This window comes from Sorex fumeus, unplaced genomic scaffold, assembly GCF_029834395.1.
Source record: "Sorex fumeus unplaced genomic scaffold, SorFum_2.1 ptg000236l, whole genome shotgun sequence".
NCBI classification, from domain to species: Eukaryota; Metazoa; Chordata; class Mammalia; order Eulipotyphla; family Soricidae; genus Sorex; species Sorex fumeus.
In genome coordinates, this window is record NW_026606293.1 from 513,920 (window position 1) to 528,554 (window position 14,635).

At 42.0% G+C, this 14,635-nt stretch overlaps 1 pseudogene; it reads left to right on the forward strand.

Moving 5' to 3' along the window:
* The window catches only part of LOC130018091 (RNA-binding motif protein, X-linked 2-like), a 65,101-nt pseudogene that overhangs the window by 40,860 nt on the left and 9,606 nt on the right, over positions 1–14,635 (forward strand).

The following is a 14,635-nucleotide window of genomic DNA, read 5'->3' on the forward strand; positions in this document are numbered from 1 at the left end:
AGTGGGAGAATATTTCGCTGCTTTGTTAGCGGCCGCGGCTCCGGAAAGGGTCCCTGCGCTGGTCCCGCGCAGATCAGGGGAAAAAACCGGCTGTCCTATGAGATCGAGCTAGTTGCGCATGCCCAGAGAAGAGTCCCAGGCCTTGGGGGCAGGCTGTTCCTGAATGGAAGGGGAGAGAGTTCGCAGAGACCTTCAGCTTTGTTGCTGGGAGGTGGGGCTTGGTCCCCGTCCCGCGCAGATCAGGGCAAATCGACAAATAACGGATAGTCAAGTGATCAAGTGTTCAAGTGATTTCCTGTATGAGATTTACAGTGACTCAGGAGAACTTTTTTGCAAAATAACTTTTTCCTTCAAAAGATTTCTCTCCTGCATGAATTCTTTGTGTTGAGTGAGGTAGGATTTGATTGAGAAAGTCCTCCAACATTTACAATTCTTAGGTTTTCTCACCTGTATGAATTCGCTATTACTGAATTCTATGTCATTTTAGTGAGAAAGATTTCCTGCATTCCTTCATAGGGCTTGTAACCTTGTTGTAATATTGTTGAATTAGAAACGATTTCAGTGAAACCTTGGGTCAATATACAACTTCATTCAGAATGATTAGATGAGGGCAGAAGGAGCATTATATGTGCGGGACAGTTGATAGGGTTGCAGAGATTGACACTGGGCCTTCCTCAAAGTATGCCCTCCTAGAGCATTCTGAGTCCTCTCCTAGGAATCGATCTCTTTCAGCATTTGCTGTTTGTTATTTTGTTAATAGAGTTTATTACAGATAAGCTCATTGTTGTTTTGATTTGCATTTTCCTGATATAGGAAATTGTAAATTGAATCTTCCTTGCCTGGAATATACAACTTTTCCATACATGTGCCTGTCAGATTCTAGAAAGAAAACAACTCTAAAGACAGGGAGTAAGTTTCATCTGTAAAGGCTTGATCTGTTTGGTAAGACCCAACAGATAATTGAAGTAGTCACTTATACGTATGGAAGTAAGTAATCTAAATGTAAATACTGTTAAGGTTGGGGCCATATTATAGCACTTTAAGATGTTTGCTTGCCCTGCATTCTGCCCACCAGATTAGATCCATGTCACTTTAATAGTCTTGGTAACAGATACCTTGCTGAAAAATACCAAGCTCCTTGTGGTTTTGACTTCCATTTTTCTGATAGGTTCCTTACCTGGGATATACTATTTTCCCAATATATGTGTCTGTCAGATTTGGTTCCTTACCTGGGATATACTATTTTCCCAATATATGTGTCTGTAACATTCTAGTCATTTAACAACTCATAAGCAAGGAGTTTGCTTCATCTGGAGAGGCTTGATCTGATTCAGTAAGACCCACCAGGTTTTTGAGGTTAGACACTTAAACTTAATATTTCTAGTGCTGGAACGATTATCAGCAGGTAAGATGCTTACCTTGTACGTGGTCAACCGGATTTGATTTCTTACTGTATGAATGTGGTATTTTTGAATTCTACATGACTGTCGTTAGAAAGTTTTACTACCTGCTTTACATTATTAAGGTTTTTCATCAGAGTGATTTCCATATTGTTGAATTAGATATGATTCTAGTGGAAAGATTTCCGACATGCTTTACACCCCTAGGATTTCATACTGTATGAATTTGATATTGCTGTATTATGCATGAAAGTTTTGCTACCTGCTTTATTTTGGAAAGTTTTATCTTCAGAGTGACTTCAATATTGTTGAATTTGATATGATTTCAGTGGGTTAGATTTCCTACATGCCTTATACCCCTCGATTTTGATAGCACTGCGGGTAGGGCATTTGCCTTGCACGCAGCCAACATGGCGAACTCGAGTTCGATTCCTCTGCACATCTCGAGAGCCCAGCAAGCTACCAAGAGTATCTCGCCCACACAGCAAAGCCTGGCAAGCAACCTATGACATACTTGATATGCCAAACACAGTAAAAAATCTCACAATGTTACTGGGCCTGCTCGAGCAAATCGTTGAACAGCGGGAGGACAGTGACAGTGACAGTGATGAATTTGATATTGCTGTATTCTACATGACTTTCATGAGAAAGTTTTACTACGTTCTTTACATCGATAAGGTTTTTTAGTCACAGTGACTTCCATATTGTTGAATTAGATATTCTAGTGGGAAAGATTTTCTGCGTCCTTTACGCCCCTAGGATTTCATATTACGAATTTGATATTGCTGAATTCTGCATGACTTTCGTGCGAAGGTTTTGATACCTGCTTTACATTTGAAATATTTATCTTCAGAGTGACTTTGATATTGTTGAATTAGATGTGATTTCAGTGGGAAAGGTTTCTTACATGCTTCCTTGCCTTGCATGCAGACCATCAGTTTGATCCTTGACATCCCAGTACTCTGTCTCAGGATTTGATGTTTGGTATTTTTCTGAGAGATAAGAAGTGATAAGTTTTTGGTATTTTGTTAATACCTTTGCTGTAAGATACCAAGTGATAAGCCTCTTGAGGTTTTGACTTGCATTTTTCTGATCTTTCACTTGCCTGGTATATACTATTTTCCCAATATATGTGTCTGTCAGATTCTAGCAAGAAAACAACTCGGAAGTCAAAAATTTAGCTTCTTCTGGAGTGGCTTGATCGGATAGGTAATACTAGAATTTTTAAGTTACTCACTTCTGAAAGAGTATTTCTAGGGCTGGAGCGATTGTGCATCAGGTAAGATGTATGTGGTCGACTGGGTTTGATCTCTGGCATTTGTATAATTGCCTGAGTTCAGAGCCAAGAGTAAGCCCTGAGGACAGTGTGGGCTGGACCAGGGTCGGATTAATCCAAATGCAGAAGAGAATGTGCTGTAACTTGCACGGGATTGGATGGAGTTCTGGTAAGAGAAGAGAATCAGAAAGAAGAAAGGGTTCCTCGGGCAGTCTCACCGCTGTGAGGTGTGAGGAAAAAAGGTACCACCTAAGATCAGTGGAAAGAAGACCAGGAGGATTGATCCATGGTTGGAAGCCAGCCTCAAGGTCTGGGGGATTCCATCATTTCCCTCTTTTTTTTTAAATTGAATTAGATATAATTTTTGTGAGAGCATTTTCCTACCTTCTCCTTGAAAATTCATGGGGTTACTTACCTGTACCACTTTAATGTTGTTGACTTGGATATGGCTTTTGTGACAAAGGTTTCTCACCTGACTGACTTCCATATTGTTGAATTAGATATGATTCTCTGAAAAATATTTCCTACATGCTTTACACCTCTTGGATTTCTTACTGTATGAATTTGATATTGCTGAATTCTACATGACTTTCGTGAAAAAGTTTTACTACCTGCTTTACATTGATAAGGTTTTTCATCAGAGTGACTTCCACATTGTTGAATTAGATATGATTGTAGTGGAAAAAATTTCCTACATGCTTTACACCCCTAGAATTTCATATTGTATGAATTTGATATTGCTGAATTCTGCATGACTTTCGTGCGAAAGTTTTGCTACCTGCTTTACATTTGGAAGGTTTATCTTCAGAGTGACTTCGATCTTGTTGAATTAGATGCGATTTCAGTGGGAAAGATTTCCTACATGCTTACTTGCCTTGCATGCAGCACATCAGGTTGATCCCTGGCATCCCAGTATTCTATCTCAGCATTTGATGTTTGGTATTTTGCTGACAGATACCCAGTGATAATTGTTTGGTATTTTTTTAATTCCTTCCTGGCAGATACCAAGTGATAAGACTCTTGTGGTTTTGACTTGCATTTTCCTTATCTTTTTCTTGCCTGGGACATAATACAAGATATATTTCTCTGTCAGATACTAGCAAGAAAACAACTTGAAAGATAAGAAGTTAGCTTCATCTGGTGAGGCTTGATCTGATTTGGTAAGATCCACCAGATTTTTGAGGTTAGTCACTTATACTTAAAAATTTACATAGCTGCAACAATAGTACAGAAGATTAGATGCTTTCCATCCTTGGGGCCAACTGAGTTTGATTCCCCGCAGAGCAGATCATTTCTTGAGTGCAGAGCAGTGGGGTCAGAATAGTTACCTTTTTGACAATGATGATTGGAAGGGATTGCTCTGGATGGAGTTGTGTTTTGAAATTGGGTCATGGAGCAAACATGATGGCCTCTCCGTATCAGTATTGGAAGACCTAAAGCCAAAAAGAAGAGAGAAAGACAAGATGAAATTTGCCTGTCTACAGGCATGCTTGGTGGCCCAGAATGTGTGGAGCTGGTAGGAGGGAAACTCAGGACATTGGTGGTGGGAAGTGTATTTGGTGAAATGATGGATGTTGGAACATTGTATGTCTGAAACCTGATCACGAAAGGTTTATAACTATCTCACAATTTCAGTTCAATTACAATGAATACAATCGAGCAAATCAATGAACAATGGGAGGACAGTGATAGTGACAGTTACCCTGGGGATTAAATCCTGCATCATGTTACATAGTTCTGGAAAAAAGTTTTAACAACTTACTCATGTAAACCTCTTGTCCCCTGCTCCAGGCTGTCTTCAGCCTGGACCTCCTTGGAGTGGGCGGTTGAGTTTCCCTCCCCGCCCAAAACAGAGGCCTGCATACTCCTCTATCCAGATCCCCCGGTTTCCAGTAGCTTGGTGGCCACACCCACAATTCACCCTCAGCACCATGTAATCTCATATACAGCCAGCCAAGAAACAGAGAGTATAAAATAAATCTCCCCCAATAGAGCAACGCAGTTTTTTCCTGGACAGTGTGGCCAATCAGTCAACAAAAAGCTTGAATTCGCTAGATTGGGGGCAACTGTAAGAGTGATTAAATGCCACCCCAGAAGCCTCCGTCCTTCTCGGAGAGCCAGCATGCTAGTGAGAGTATTCCGCACGCACGGCAGACTGTCAAGATCCCCGTGGCATATCCAATATGCCAAAAGCAGTAACAATAACGAACCTCATTCCCCGTACCCCGAAAGAGCCTCCAATACGCCATTGGGCTATTCTAGCACATGACAGGGATTAATGGAGTCATTACTGGTGCCCGCTCAAGCAAATCGATGATCATCAAGATGACAAGTGACAAGTGACTGGTGTAAAATATGCAATTCAAAGAATTTCAGCTGTGTGTTGGTATCACTGTCTTTATAATAAAATAAGATCTTGAGGTTATAAAGAAACAGGGAACAACAAATGGCGACAGTCATTGAAATTGAAGGTTTTGTTTGCAAGAAAAGTGTAGGCAGTATTCTCATAAATCCTTCTATCACAATGGTTTAAATAATAGAGATTCCTGCATGCTGAGAAAGTGCCACGGTGTATGAATTCTTATTTTTCTATTCCTGAAAGGGGGCTTTTGATTGTGGGGAGAAAAGCACCCCCAGTATCTTCCTCAGTGAGGCAAGTACTGGTTCTTACTAGGGCACAACAAATTGAGGCTGAGCAGGGTGCATGTAGAGCAGACATCCTCAGGCCTGGTCTTAGGAGGCCCCCCCCCACCATGCCATGTTTCAGGGTTTACCAACCAGATGACCTTGGCTTTGACATAGCAGACCCACGATGTATTAAATATGGAGCATTTCATCTCGGAGTTCTGTGGCTCTATTTGCACTTCTCTGGTAGTTCTAACTGTGTCCATTACTCCACTTTTGGAAATGAGGGTCAATTTGTACGTTCTGCAAAAACGCTCTCTTAGTCTTTTTATAATCCTGAACTGTCATCCATTTGCCATCACCCTGATAGAGAGCATTAGTGCAATTATCATCATCTTTGTAGTGTAGGCCTTATTCCTCCCATAGTTTTTCAAAGTGGAATCAGCTTAACTGCTGGACCAACCTCTTTTTCCCAGGTTATCTCCAAAGACATACTGAGCAAGCTATCTTAGGCCCCTTGATCCCCACCTGACAGTGTGGTGTCTTAAAATATAGTTTATTTGGTTTGGGGTGGGGGTTAGTTTGGGGGTCACACTCAGCTCTGCTATGCTCAGTGCTTAATCTTGGCTCTATGGTTATGGTGTTCAGAGTGCCGAGAAGACCATATGCAGTGCCAGGATTGAATGTGGGGTTGGCTATGTACAAGAAACGCAACTATTTTTTCATTATATGGTCATGGTCCTCCTGTTGTTCATCGATTTGCTTGATCGGGCCCAGTAACGTCTCCATCATGAGACTTGTTGTTACGGTGTTTGGCATATTGAATACGTCACAGGTAGCCTGCCAGGCTCTGCCGTGTGGGCGAGATACTCTCGGTAGCTTGCCGGCTCTCTGAGAGGGGCGGAGGAATCGAACTCGGGTCGGCCATGTTGGCCGCTTGTAAGGCAAACGCCTTATCGCTGTGCTATCGCTCCAGCCCTTTCATTATATACATATATATAATTTTCTTAAACGTAGTTCACAATAGTTCTTTACAAAAATAGTTAATTACAGATAATATTCAAATACCAATTGCACCGCTGAGCACCTTCCACTTCAATAAAGTGGGAAGTGTGTAAGGGTTGTTGTCTTTTATTCTGGAGCCACTTAAGCCTGAATATAAGAGAATACAATCAAGTATATTAGAAAACAAACAACTATGTGATACTTTTGATAAGTAAGTGAGATAGAGTATATGAGGTTGCATGGCCGAAAATGTGGCAGCACACTCCAGGAAGGCAACTTAACCCCTCTTTTATCTCTCTGGCCCCTGAGCATAGTGCCTTTTTTGTCCAACGGACATTGACTGAAGCATGCGAGAAACTCATCTTAGCACTACCTGTTTTCTTGGTCTCTCCTTGTATTCACCTTTAAAGGAAGATGTGATACAGAGCATTTCCTGTAAGGCAAGGTCGCCTTTTGTGTTAGTAAGTCCTGAGAACAACCAGGTATGGCCTGTAAACAAACAATAACAAAACCCAAACCCCCACAATATTGCATTACTTTTCTCTCTATAATGAGCATGAGTCAAAATGTTGTGTTTTCCATTTAGAGTGGAGAACAGAATTTTGAAAATGATTGAAGACATGTAGGTTCTTTAAAGAAAGCATTCAGTCTCAACTAATGCTTTGCTCTCATGCTCGTGAAAAACAGATAATACCATCCCATCCCATTCCCCTTAGGTTAGGGTTAGAATTGGCTTTTGAAGAGATGTTAGTAATGACTCTGATTATGGTTCTATTTATTTATTTATTTAATGAATTTTGCTTTTTCAATCACAGCCGATATGCACAGGGGTTACTCATGGCTGTGCCTTCAGGATTACTCCTGGTGGTGCTCAAGGGATCATATGGGATGCTAGGGATCAAACTTGGGTTGGCCCCATGCAACGTAAACGCCTTACTTGTGGTACTATAGCTCCAGCCTCCTGATGATGCTTTTCTATGAGAAACGTGTTAACTATTAACAGCAAAAAAAAATCCTTCACGATTATTAGTTAGATTCTCAAGTTTCTTTGGATTGTTATTTAATTTTAGAGAATGCGTGCACTCCTTAGCTCACTGCTATAACTATTGCTTCCATATTTCATGCCTTTATCTTAATCCGTTTCTTGTCTCTCTCTTTCAAGAACCCCTGTGATTACAATGGGACTTCCTGTATAATCCATGAAATCGCCCCAGTTTTAAGATTATTTAACTTAATCATATCATCATCTGTCATTTTGTGTAAGGCAAGTGTGTGTGCCTTGCACTGATCATAGACTCATTGTAATCCTGCTTAGTGCTAGGTGTTATGTTGCCTGAGGCAGAATTTGAACCAGGTGACTGGAATTCTGGTCGCGTTTTACTCCTCAGATGTTGGGGAATTCTCTTTTGTAGATAAATAGGATAAAGTTGGCTCTGTTCCAAAGCTTTTTTTCCTACAAGCATTCAAACAGTCATGGGTTCAGGTGTTTAAGGCCCCACTGTTTTGCCGAAAACAAAGAATTAATTCCCATCTTAGGCTCCCAACCATGCCTTCAGGCACATAGCCTCTTTTAGGCCAAAGGGCTAACCTTAGTGTGCATAGTGGCAGTGTGTAGTGGGAGAAAAGCCTATGCACTTTTCAAAGCCTTACACCTTCACTGTGATGATTACTGTGCTTACAAAGAACTTTCTAGGTTCAAGTCACACCATCTGAGCTAGGTGCTATTGTTATCACAGATTACATGTGAAGAAACTGATCCTTGAAGAAATGAAAGGAGTTATCTAAGGTCAACCAAATATAAAGGAATGGCAAAGGTTGGTATAGAATTAAATTATTGGGGCTGGGGTGATACTGAAGTGTGTAGGGTACTTGCCTTGCAAGGGGCTAACTCAGGTTAACCCATGGCACTTCTGATGGTCCCCAGAGCACCACCAGGGATGAACCATGAGTGCAGAGCCGGTAGAAAGTGCTGAACACTACCGGGTATGGCCCAACCTCACCCTTCCTGAAAATAATCTAGTTGTCACTCTTTCTCCAATGAATTATTTGCTATCAACATAGCAGAAGCTTGGTGATGATAAGGTGAATGTCAGTATGCTAAATATATGCATGTCCAGGATCTGGAGAGATAATTGAGCGGAAGCAGACTTACTTACTTCTTGGGTTTTATCCCTGGCATCCATCTCCAAGACTCCTGCAAGTGATCCCTGAGCACAGAGACATAAGTTAGTCCTGTGTACCATCAGGTGTGATTTCAAACCAAAACCAGAATAAAACAAATGTAAACATATCCTAATCCCTGGAACCTGTCATTATATTGGCAAAAGGAACTTTGCAGATGTGATTAAGATTCTTGTGATGGGAAGAGTTGCCTGGACTTTCCAGGTGGGCTCAATGTTGTTATTACAGAGATAATTATAAGAGAAACAGGAGATTAGAGTGAGTTGTTTGGTTGTTTGAAGGGATGTGTCAGTGGAAGCAAGGGGTTGAAGAGATGCAAGGAAGGAATTATCAGCCAAGCACTGCACAGTGTTTCTGGAAGCCAGTAAAGGCAAGATGACAATTTCTCCCCTGAAGCCTTTAGGAGGAACTAGACCAACAGACACTGAAACTGTAAACCTAAAGAGACCGATCTGACAAGGCTCTAAAGGGACATGGCTACACAACCTTGATAAATTTGGTTAGACAAAAATAACTTTTACATTCTTGGCTTGAAGCAGCTCTTTTCCAGATTTTTAAAATATATTACAATCATTTTGTAGAGAACGAATATGCAGAAACTCACGCAGACCATCCTTTGTTTTTCTTCATTTTATCTTTGAACCAGCCAGAGGATTTTAAGAGCTGCTACAAATTATTATGATTTGGAGAGAATAGAACAAAACACATTTTACACTGTTATTCAGGAAGGTAGATGACCTCAATCCCCCCACTGTTGTTTGTCCAGAAAACTGTAAGGAATAGAAACAAACGGTGAAGCCTTTTTTCTATTAGTATAAAGATTACTTGAAACAAAAGGACAAGATGTAGATTTAAGCATTGCTCCAACCATTCTCAGGACTTCAGTGAAGCCTTTTCCCGTCTTGCTAAAGCTGCTAAGTAGTGCTGCTCTTTGCATTGGGCATTGGTCTTTCCACATTTTGACTCTATCCCAGCGAAACTGATTTCAGAATTCTGAGCTTGGAAACTGTACAATAATAAATCTGTGCTGTTCTAAGTCAATAAATTTATGATAACTTGTTTTAGTAGCAATAGGAAAACAATAATGTGCTAAGGGGTTAATTAGAGGAAAACATAAAAAATGTTTCCTCATAATGCTGCTTGTTAGGGTTTACTTCCCTAGAGATATTCGCTTGAAATACTTTGAGAGTTCCTACTAAACCAGGAAAGAAGATATTGCCAACCTTAGATGCCAAAATTGTTTGGCATCAAAATGAGTTGAAAGCCCAGTAGAGGGCAAGAACTTTCCAGAGCAGGAGCGGGGAGAAGTTATTCTAAAAGTTTGCTCCTCTGTAGTCATATATACAGGAAAGGGCTCTAAAATCAAAGCTTTCTCGGCAATGCTGGTTGCTTTGGTTAGGTTGCAGTTTAGCTGCACTTCTTACTGGCTAGTTTCATGCTGAGAAGAATGATATTTTCACTTGATGCTTAAGGCTGAGGATCTTGCTGTTACTTATTGGTACAGTACACTGAGTCCTCTCCACCTCTGCAGAGGTAAACATCAGGTTAAGTTGCACAGCTTGGGACAAAGATTGGTTGAGGAAAGAAAATATATATTCAGGGCTGGAAAAAGAGTCCTTGTCTGACCTGCATTTGAACCCCTGGCACCGTATATAGTCTCCCACAACCCTCCAGGAGTAATCCCTGAGTGCACTCAGGATTAACCTCTAAACACAGCCTGGTGTGTTCCACAACTTGTTCATGTTTACGGAAAATCTTTCTGAAAGGGTATTCTCCCATGATGGAAATTTGGAAGGCTAAAGTACCTGAGAGAAAAATGGTATAGATTTATGGGACTCTCTTAACACAGGAGTCTAGGTGGATACTGAAAGGGACCCTAGAGGGAATGGATAGGAGTGGAGCTTAGCCAGAATTGAGGTTTCATGTTGAGGGCAGTGGGAGACAAGGCTGAAGTATAGGGCCTGCTGCAGATACGAGTGCCAGAGGAACTAGGAGTCATACAATAATGACTTGGAATAGGACTGTAACCAGATGCAATTCATTTTACAGATAATGCAATGGCATAATTAATAGAAACTGATAATTGGTTAAATATTTTTGAGTGACGAATAGGTAATGCATGTTTGTGAGTCTGGCCTATCAGGAGAAGGGTCAAAATACTGATGGCAAGAGGGAAAGCTGTCTGGGGGTGTGGTATGGTGGTGAGAAGTGGAGAGATGACTTGGCTGAACAAGTAGTTTGGCCTTTCCTTAAATGTCGGGATTCGATTCAGCTTCCTTATTGCCCACAGGAGAGAACTTTGTATAGAATAGGTACTAAATCCATATTATTGGGGGAGATCAATGATGGTTACAGGGTATGACATATACAAATTATCATTTCAGACTTTTAAGATAAGGCTATCTTCTGAATTGCCATGCTTTTTCTACTTGGACTTTCTGAAATCTAGGTGTTTTCTTATCTATATTTTCCTATCCATTGCAGACATCCATTGAAATGGCCCAGGCAAATCCAGGTGCCTTTCAGTTTTCCTGCCTTCAGAATGTATTTCTGCTAAACCCACCAACAGGTTCATAGCAGTTTTCTTTTGTTCTCTTCAACCTAATTTATGCTTAACTTTTTCTTCGTTTTTCCTCTGAATGTTATGACCATGGCCCTGGTTGAAAACCCAACTCTCATTTCTTAGTCACTCAAAGAAACCAGTAAGATAGTGCTGGATGCTAGTTAACAATTTTTCAGTGGTGACTTTAACCCTACATCTAAGCAACCTAAGATTCCTAGGAGCAGAAAAAAAACCCATACGCAATCTGTCACTGTTTAGTTTGCATGGCCAAGATAATTTTATAAAGTTAATGTATAGCTGGGATGGGGTGGGTGAGAGGCAAAGATAGAATGAATTAAGAGAAACTGTAGTTTGTGGGCAGCCTCTGTTTTGCTCCTTGGAAGGGCACTGAACCTCTTCAGGGTATGGTTTTCCTTATGACCCTCATTATCAAAGTGCCTTTGATAATATATTTACTTACTTGCTTGCTTGATTGATTGCTTTTTGGGCGCACCCGGTGATGCTCAGGGGTTACTACTGGCTCTACACTCAGGAATTACTCCTGGCAGTGCTTGGGGGACCATATGAGATGCCAGGCATCAAACCCAGTCGGCCTTGTGCAAGCATCCTACCCACTATATCGCTCCAGCCCCTCAAAGTACCTTCCGGAAGGACTTCATTTCTGCATCTCTGAGCTGGACCTTCAGAAGTCTCGGCCCTCATTTTTAGGATATTATGATTTGAGTTATGGACATAAATATATTCCAGTCGAATTCAAATATTCAATATGATTTAGATCACATATGCTTCCATCTCTTCTACTCGTTGCTCGTTATTTCTAGAGTGAAATGTACATAATTCACTGAGAACTGATGCTCAAATGCCTGTTTGCAGATTCTGATGAAATCAACCTGATCTCACAGGCTGAGTCAGAGTACCTTGCAAACTAACTTCTTTGAACCTCAGTTGCTGGAGGGCCAATATGTGTAAATTTCTTATTCCATAGTCTCTTTTTACTTGTCATATTATCAGCTTAATAGAAATTGCTATTAATACATGTAATTATAATTTTTATTTATGCTCCTCACTTGAGTAAGAGTCACCATGGAAAGAGATGGTAAAGGTAAAAGGTAAAGGCCCTCCAGTTGATCGTCGATTTGCTCGAGCGGGCCCAGTAACGTCTCCATTGGAGACTTTGTTGTTACTGTGTTTGGCATATCAAATACTCTCGGTAGCTTGCCGGGCTCTCCGAGAGGGGCGGAGGAATCGAACTTGGGTCGGCCATGTTGGCCGCTTGTAAGGCGAATGCCCTACCACTGTGCTATCTTTTGAGTAGTAATTTTCCTATAAATCTGAGCATTTAATTCTGCATAGAGGGTCACACTAGTCAGTTGCCTATGAGATGGATTTGAGGGACAACAAAGAATTTTCCTTCTCAAATTTTCCTTTTCTACTGAAACTCCTGTTCTTTTTTTCTTTTAATCAGCCCTGGAGGGGGGTGGAGTGGTGGAGGCGGGGCACCTTCCAATCACAAATGTGCTATTATTGTCTGTGAGTTTCTTTTAGTTTTCTCTGTTAAGTTTTTTTTAAGGACCATATTTTAAGCAATGTATTTGCAATTTTTTCCCTCTTGTCCTTTGGGACCTCACAACAATCAGGCAAACACTCTACTACTGAGTTAGCACCCTCAGCCTAGAAAATGGCTTTATTTGGTGGATCACATTTGTCAGTACTCTGGGTCTATTCTGGGTTTGATGCAAGCGGAACGTAACTGGTTCCAGGAAGAGAGACGCAAAACATACATTCAGGCTTGCATAGTCATTTTTCATAGGTTGTAGCATTTCATAGTTTGGTTGTACTATAATGCCCAGTATTGATTTTTCCAAAAGCTGCTATACAGGTATACAAACATTTTACATTTCTGAATGTTCCGTACTGGATTTTTGTGTGAGGACTTTCATTTCTTTAAAAAAATCCATGAATTAGTTTACAAGATTACAGAATTTCAGGGAGTATAGTTTAACAACTTTCTGGGCTGGAGCGATAGCACAGCGGTAGGGCATTTGCCTTACAAGCGGCCAACATGGTCGACCCGAGTTCGATTCCTCTGCACCTCTGGGAGAGCCCGGCAAGCTACCGAGAGTATCTCGCCCGTACGGCAGAGCCTGACAAACCACCCGTGATGTATTCGATATGCCAAACACAGTAACAACAAAATCTCCAATGGAGATGTTACTGGGCCCGCTCGAGCAAATCGATGAAAAACGGGACAGCCTCGAGGGCCTTCTTAAGAGAATAGAATCAAAGGCAGCAATCAATAAAAGGTCCAAGTGACAAGGGATGTTTTATTTATTTTTTATTGTTTTTTTAACTGTTTTTTGCTTTTTTGGGTCACACCCCGCGATGCACAGGAGTCACTCTAGACTCATATACTCAGAAATTACTCCAGGCAGCACCCAGGGGGACCATATGTGATGCTGGGAATCGAACCCCGGGTGGTCGCCTGCAAAGCAAACCCTCTAGCCCCTGTGCTATCGCTCGAACCCTGACAAGGGATGTTTTAGGTATGAGTCCATCTCAATATGTATCTGAGTGTCACCTAAACAGGGTTTTTAGTACTGGAAGTAAAGGATGGGATCAAAAGTGCCGAATCAGTCATCTTGTCCCAGCTTTCAATCAGCAAATACTAGTGGCACACGTAATCAGCATCCCAGGCGTAAAGAATATGGTCGACGGCAACAGACGCATTTCCCACTTCAGGTTCACCGGCAGAAGGTAGGGACTAGGAGGGAAAAAAGTGTGGCAAAGTCAAAGTTGCCGTGAGACATGTCCCGGTTCTAGTGCGCATGCGTTCCTCGCCTTATGTCCCGACGTGCCTAATCTCTTCCGGTTTGAATGATCTCTTCCGGGGCAGCTCTAGTCCAATGGGATTGCGCGCTGAAGCCGGGCGACCGTTAAACGGCTTTTTCCAGAGGTCGTTACATCCGCATCTTGGAGCAGAAACCTGTGGAAGATGAAGTAAGGCTCCGGTTGTCCTCCGTGGAGTGTGGGAGGTCGGGGCTGGGGGATTGGGATGCGGGGCGGGAGGAGCTGAGGGAAGTGGCGGGGCGGGGGGCGAAGCGTCCGGGGGGGCGGGGGTCGCGAAGCCCGGACTGCGCCGAGACTCACTCTTCCAGGGGACCCCTAGTTGGGCGCTCTCGGTCGCCGGGCCGTTTCTTTACTCGGTGGCAACTTCTGCAGCCTGTTGACGAAATTGAAGTTAATCAACGAGCTCAAGGAGCGAGGGGACCAGCTGGGGGTGGCGGAGAAGGTGTCCTGGCACGCCGAGTACAAGGACAGCAGCGCCTGGATCTTCTTGGGTGAGTTCTGCCGCCGTGCGCCTCGGGTTCTGTTGGAGTACACGGAGCTTAGGTTTATCAGATTGTGCCCATCACAGTGCTCCCGAGTCACTCCCATTACTTTGTCTGTCTGTAACCTCTTCTATGCTCTCTTCCCCAATCAATTCCTAAGTTACGGAGCATATTAATTAATTGCCTTCCTGTATCTATACAAAAGGACATTGCATTAAAGTAAACTGCTCAAAAGACATAAGGAGAGGAGAAAGAC